At 31.0% G+C, this 6,607-nt stretch overlaps 1 protein-coding gene across 5 annotated transcripts in view; it reads left to right on the forward strand.

The window, feature by feature from the left end:
* Window positions 1-394: 394 nt before the first annotated feature.
* LOC117173377 (outer dense fiber protein 3B-like) overlaps window positions 395-6,607 on the forward strand; it is a 195,558-nt gene continuing 189,345 nt past the window's right edge. For all 5 annotated transcript variants that reach the window (XM_033361902.1, XM_033361900.1, XM_033361898.1 and 2 more), the window contains exon 1: window positions 395-565. The gene's annotated coding sequence lies outside the window, so the exon portion shown is untranslated. The remainder of the gene's footprint in view (window positions 566-6,607) is intronic.

The raw sequence follows: 6,607 nt of genomic DNA on the forward strand, positions 1-6,607 counted from the left end.
CCCCACACCCTCTGAAAGTGAACCGTAGTTTTATAACACCATCCTACTTGATTCTATTGGGTTCTATACGTTTCAGCATTGATGTATTATTATTAACGATTTAATTGTCTATTTATATTTGATATTTTCCGTCTCTCATACCTTCTATTCTAATATGTTTAACCCTTTCGATATCTTTAATTTATCATAGGCAAATCTTTTTGTAAGCATTATGCGACGTTCAAAATTCGACTCGATTCTTTCTCGTTCTTAAGTCTTTGCAAAGGGTTAATTTCTCCCAAAACCCACGAATCATCAAAGGTTAAATTTTCAGCTCGAACTGGTTTCAAATTGAAAGGAAAGTGCGCCTGCGTTTTGCCGGTTCGACAGTAGTAGTGGTAGAGCCATGGAGTACTTGTCTTTCCGTTTTCTTCATTTACTCCTTACCTTCAGTTATCCGCCGAGTTTCATGGTGAGAACGTTTATACAACTCGATATCGAATTGAAAAACGTTCAGCAGTTTTGACTGAAATTTCGGTTTTATATTGACATACAAATTTCTTGCTCCCTTCGACGCAAATAAAAGGTATGTTCTAGCTATTCATATCAGAATTAAAAAATGGTATATCAATAAACAATTACCTATATTTATACTTGCAAAAATAAGAAACATTATTGACAGAGAAAAAATAACTCTCTGAACAAAAAAATGATTTTGAAACCAATATTTAAATTGATTAATAATTTGTAAATAAATTACTGTAGGTCCGACAATATTTAAATATGGATTTATATTGTAAAGGTTTCACAGGTAACATTGAAATTAAAAACCTCATATAATCCTAGAAATAGTTTTTAAGCTCATCTAAATTATATCTATTATTTGTAGAAAGCAAGTTTTAAGAAAATTATTAAAATTTCTAGATTATATTTGTGATGAGTTAGGATTATAAAATTTCTTGTTTATTGAAAAATAAAATGTGCATTTCATTCTGTGGAAACATTATTTTTAGGAAGTTTAATTATTTTTATTCTACAATTTGTTAATCGTAATCTACCAATTTTTGTCAGTATAGCAACTCAGTGAAGTGTAAGTAACATAATCTTTAATTACTATAATATTTTTAATAATATACAAGGGTAGTCGATTCATGGAAGGGCGATTGATCGATTGATAAGGCAGAATTTTACAAGGTCTATTTACAGATGAAATAATGAAAACAAATACGCAATTTCGTAGTTACAAATAATGAACTAATATAACTGCAAATAACAAAGTTATAAATGGAATGTTAATTAATATTTAAACGTTTAAAATTAAGTCAAGGCAATGTAAGTGATTATCAGAACGAAAGGACAGGTCTCAGGCGAAAAATTAATTTTACTCTCGAGACTTATAATATTGTTAATGATGTGATCTTTTTTTTTGGGAAAAGTTTCTTATTTGTGAAAACTAATTAAAAACCTTCAAAAATTGTTTAGCGAAAACCAACCCAAAGTAGATAATGAAACTAGAGTATATAATCTTTAATTTGAAATGTTTGATGTCAGATAGTTCATTTGAGTAATATCTATACTTAAGAGACTATACGTTTTGATAAATCAAAATTAGAATGAAGTATTTCCTGTATGTGTGTGCTTTTAATTAACCCTTAAAGTGCACACGTATCTCAGAATATCATAAATTGCATATGGGATCTTTGGAGATCCCACTTAAAAAATGCGTCCATCAGTAAGGACGGTTGGAAATTTAAACTCGGAAAAATTTATTTAAAAAGATTATGGCTAAAAGACTCGCAACGATTTCTCCGTCATTCCTTTTGTTTGAAGACTAATTATTTGACAAATATAGTTACTCGCCCATAAGAAATTTAATAATCTTTATACGAACAAAATAAGTAAAAATTCGATAAAATGAATGTCGGTTACATATATTAACAATAACTATGTTGACTGCGAAAAAGTGTACTATTTTAGGGCCTAGACATTTTCCACACTTTCTTGAATCAATTCATTGTTTCTAAAATCATATCAAGGAAGTGTTTATATCAAACCAGGGTTTAGTACAGTTTTAAAGTTTTAGACGAGTTTCTTTACAAATTATAAATACAAAGCACACCAAATTTCCGGTAATTCAAGTGTCTCCAACCACATATTTGTATTGAATAATTCTAAAATAATATTAATTTTCATTGAAATGTTTGAGATTCACATATATCACGTATATCGAGTCGAAAAAAAGATAATAGTCAGAAAAAGAGTTAAATATTTGAGAGTCAAGGATTGCAAGTATCCCTTCGAAGTCTCTCCCGCAAGTTTTTCTACGGTCACGCGACATTTCTACTTTAGGATAAAATTCGAAAATATCTGTTTAAAAGATTTAAAATACGGGCCCAAATGGTTAATTTTATACTCAAAAAGACTTTTGTATATACGTGAAAATCAATTCATCAAAGCTAATTGTAAATAAAAGTAAAGAAGGATCACTATTTTTGCATATTTTCAAAAATAAAATGCCCAGTGATCCTCGATCCGAGCCGTAGAGAGCATCTACTATTTTACACAATTGTAGCTTAACTAATTCATAAAAATTGTGACTTCACTGAAATTTCATGTAAATGTTGTAAGCACATTTGTGAACCATTTAAGTAAGACGTCATATCTTACGATAAATAGAATTTCTGTAAAATCTGGAAAAAAACGTATACTCATATTATTTTATAAAATTATCAGTTTTTTATTTCTCCATAAATTACTCGAACCTACAAAAATGGTTCAAGTATTTTTATGAAGCCACTTATTGTCGTCAATATTGTATTTTTTGATATTCGTAATTAAAATAATTGAAAATAAACGCATTAATACTCTGCTGATGCTGCCTTAATTTCTTATGTACTTTAATTAAATTCGACTTGTATGGCTAATTAATGTTAATCGTGGCTTCGTATACATTAATAATTCAAGCGGCTGACCATGAAAGTTACTTTTCTATTAGAATATATCTGTCAAAATACTGGAAAGATCTTTATTTCAGTAAAAATATAACATTGCGATATAGAAAATTAACGATTTTTTTTTGGTTCTGCTAGAAAATACGTTTCCAGACGAAAAATTAGTGGTTTTGTGTACTAATTTTTGTTATCCGGAAGAAAACATAATTGATCGTAAATGCTCTTAGAACGTAAATGGTGAAGTTAAGCGTTGGCGGTTTTAATTTTTTTAATTTGCAAACACAGATCAAAATTATTCGGTCATGAAGAAAAATATAATTAGCATTTAGCATGATTTCCGAAATATAGAAGATGCAAAATCAAGTAAACAAATTTGTATGAAAAGGGCCCTTATGGCCGACATAGTGATTCGGTGCATATATCCAGATTAATTTCCGGCATTATAAGCCTCTAAGTTGAAAAGTGACTCACAGGGGCGTTTTTGAAGTTGGAGATTCGAAAACTCGTTTTTCGAGAAAAACGCATCTAAACTAGTAAGTGTCATAAGTAAACATCTTATAATTTTTCCTTGAACATGGAATATACCTATTTCCGGCTACATTATGAATAAAATTTCAGTCCCAATAAGTTCACTATAGGTCCCAGTATTATCCCATACTAAAAGCCAAAAATAAAGATTTTGACCTCAACTTAGAAAAACGTGAATATCTCTTAAACTAATAGAACGGGCCATAAGGCCCCCCTGTGCAGAAATTTCCCCATCTTTTCCTCTTTGAAATTGGGGCCTGATAGGGCCCCCATAAAAATGTCTAGTCCAGAAGAAAATGAACAGGGCCCCTATCATAATATATAGTCTAGAGAAAACTATTTGGGGCCCCATCATAATATCTAGTCTAGAAAAAACTGATGGGGGCCCTTTCAAGTTCTAGTAAAGAATTCCATGCTTCGTATAGGTATGGAAAAATTATCTGTGTTGAATGGAGCCCCTACTAGAGAATCTTTAATATCATATATCGCCTAAAATATAATTTTCAGGGTTTTGAAGGTTTTAGAATGCAGAAATAATGTTTTTATGAGTATTTAAACTCGTAATTCTCGAAAACTTGAATTAGGACACTAATTAATATTTTTTTCAAGGCTAGGTAGGCATTTGTCAGTTAAATTTAGAGAGGTTATATCAAGTACAGTTGGCCAGTGCTTTACCAGAACAGTAACGGTCCAGTACTAGGCACAAGTACAGATAATTGGCAGTTGGCCGAGTACTAGCTAACGGCTGCCTCCACGATCGGCGCAGTACTATGTTAAAACACAGTACTATATTAAAACACCTAAAACCAAAACTGACACGAAAGTTTAAAAAATTGTCAAAGTTCACGATCAAATTTCTAATTTCCGTCGTTATAAATTTTTAATGTTCACAAAAAATTACACTTCCTGTCATTTTATAAAATTGTAAAGTATTCTACAAAGCAAAAAAACGAAATACTACACGAAAAAAATTTCAATCAATTAAAATGATTTATTTAAATATTATTTTATTCATATCCCTGTTAACAGTTCGTTTAATTTACATTTACATAAGGTCGTATAATAATAAATATTTATTATAAAACAGAGTTTGAAATTTGGTATTCTAACTTTTATGAGCAGTAGCTTATGGAAATGAGTTAGTCATCGAATTTCAACTCGTAGGTCTTGCGCAATGGTTGAGGGAATTTATTAGACTGGCAAAACGGGATCCCATTATAAAGCAGAAATTTTCAATATTTTTTCCTGCTTTTTTGCACACGGCATCTAAATGTTGGTCTATTTTGCTGACCAGCGCCGAGTTTTAGAAAAAATGTTTATATTTTGTTTGATAATCAAAAAAGATTATAGTGCAGTACGTAGGTAACATTAATCGTCCATAAATAGTGTAACGCAGTTTCCCTTTGGATTCATGTTCAGGGGGTCCTAGATAATAAAAAACTGCAGGGTGCCGGCTTCTGATAGTGTGCGTTTCCCATAAGTGGGGTAGGGGGCAAGCGCACTAAACTACGGTGTCTTTCAAAAATTAATCAGTTAATTTGAAACTTTTCGCTTATAGTAAGTGTAGTTTTCTTTATTTATGTTTGATTAATCATATTTTACCAATCTTAGTGAAAAACGTTGCTCTAAGCAATTTGAAAAAGCTGACATGTGTGAAAACACGGGAAATTTATTCGTACCCAGTGGGCACAAGCGTTAAAGAACATCTTTAGAACAGTTTTAAAGTGTCCTAAGCCAGTCCATATAACGTTCCATAAACATTATTCCCAGAGACGTTTTAAAGACGTATTTCGAACACAAAACGTTTTTAGAACATTATTTGGTCTGACTTAGGACAGTTTTTGAAACATTTAAATGACGTCTTTTAATTTGTACGTCCAAGAAATGATATTAGGACGTTCCAATTACGTTATAAAATGTAGTGCCTAATGGATATTCAGCTTAAAAAAGCCTAAGAAAAAAATTAGTCATGTACAAAACGTAAATTCAATAATAAGAAATATATACAAAGTATATTCAGTTAATCAGTAGTCCACATATGCATTAGAAAGTTTTTCTGAAATAAGCCTAGTATTTTATGGGTATGCAAGGTGTCTAGCTTCCTGGAAATCCTTAAAAACCTGGAAAAGTTCTTGAACTTTTTCCCAGGAAAAACTTGGAATAGTCATTGAATTTTTTTAACGGGAAAAACCTGGAAAAGTCCTTGGATTTTGCAAACATACCTTTTTAGTACTGGATTGTTCATTTTATCGCAGTGAAAATAATGAAGCTACTATCGAAAATATTCCAAAGTTTATTATTTATTCCCAGTTTTTTTTTACTTTAACGACCATTTCATTAAAAAATTTTAATGAAATCATTTTTGTCTAACAATATTTCGAACAAAGTTCAATTTCACTAGTTATTAATAGTATGATTGTAGGTTATCTAAAATCTGTAAATCAGGGGAAAATCAGGGGATATTTTTGGCCAAGGAAAGTTAATGACTTCGACAAAAATCTTGCAAAAGTCAAGCATTTCCTGTAAGAGACACTTTAAATCGCCGGTGCTTAGGAGAACGAACCGGTAAATTATATCGCTGTAAAAAAATACTTCTTATCATAACGTCAGGAAAAAAACTCATCTCTATAAAATGCGATCAACAAAAATATATCTCAGTAAACACTGTAAAAAAAATCTCCCCGCTTCGCGGACACATTCTCATTGTGCACCGTATTTACCTCGCGCTAGGCGCTCGATCTTTCTGCATAGACTTTCTAAAACTAAAGATGAAAGTATCGACAACAGTAATTTGGTGATTGTGAATTCTATTTTGTTAAAGCTCCTTCGTTTTTAACGAACACATTCTCATCACGTTTCTCGTGCTTCGCACTCGAGTTTATACCTGAAATTTTATATCATTCCCGTAATTGTATATTAATATAATTCGTAACGTGCATTGGTATTAAAACACACGAAGTTTCATCGTCCTGTTTGAAAAAAAGGCGCATTCTTTCGAAAAGATTTTGTTATTTAACGTTCTACTGCAACTTTGGTCGTTTTTCCATAAACAAAATTTGCTCATTTTCAATGTTTTTTTAATAATTTAAACTTTACACATACGGTCTACTGAGCAGCCTTAGCGTTTTTTAAATTCTTAAATATGTATG

The sequence above is a fragment of the Belonocnema kinseyi genome, chromosome 5, assembly GCF_010883055.1.
Source record: "Belonocnema kinseyi isolate 2016_QV_RU_SX_M_011 chromosome 5, B_treatae_v1, whole genome shotgun sequence".
NCBI classification, from domain to species: Eukaryota; Metazoa; Arthropoda; class Insecta; order Hymenoptera; family Cynipidae; genus Belonocnema; species Belonocnema kinseyi.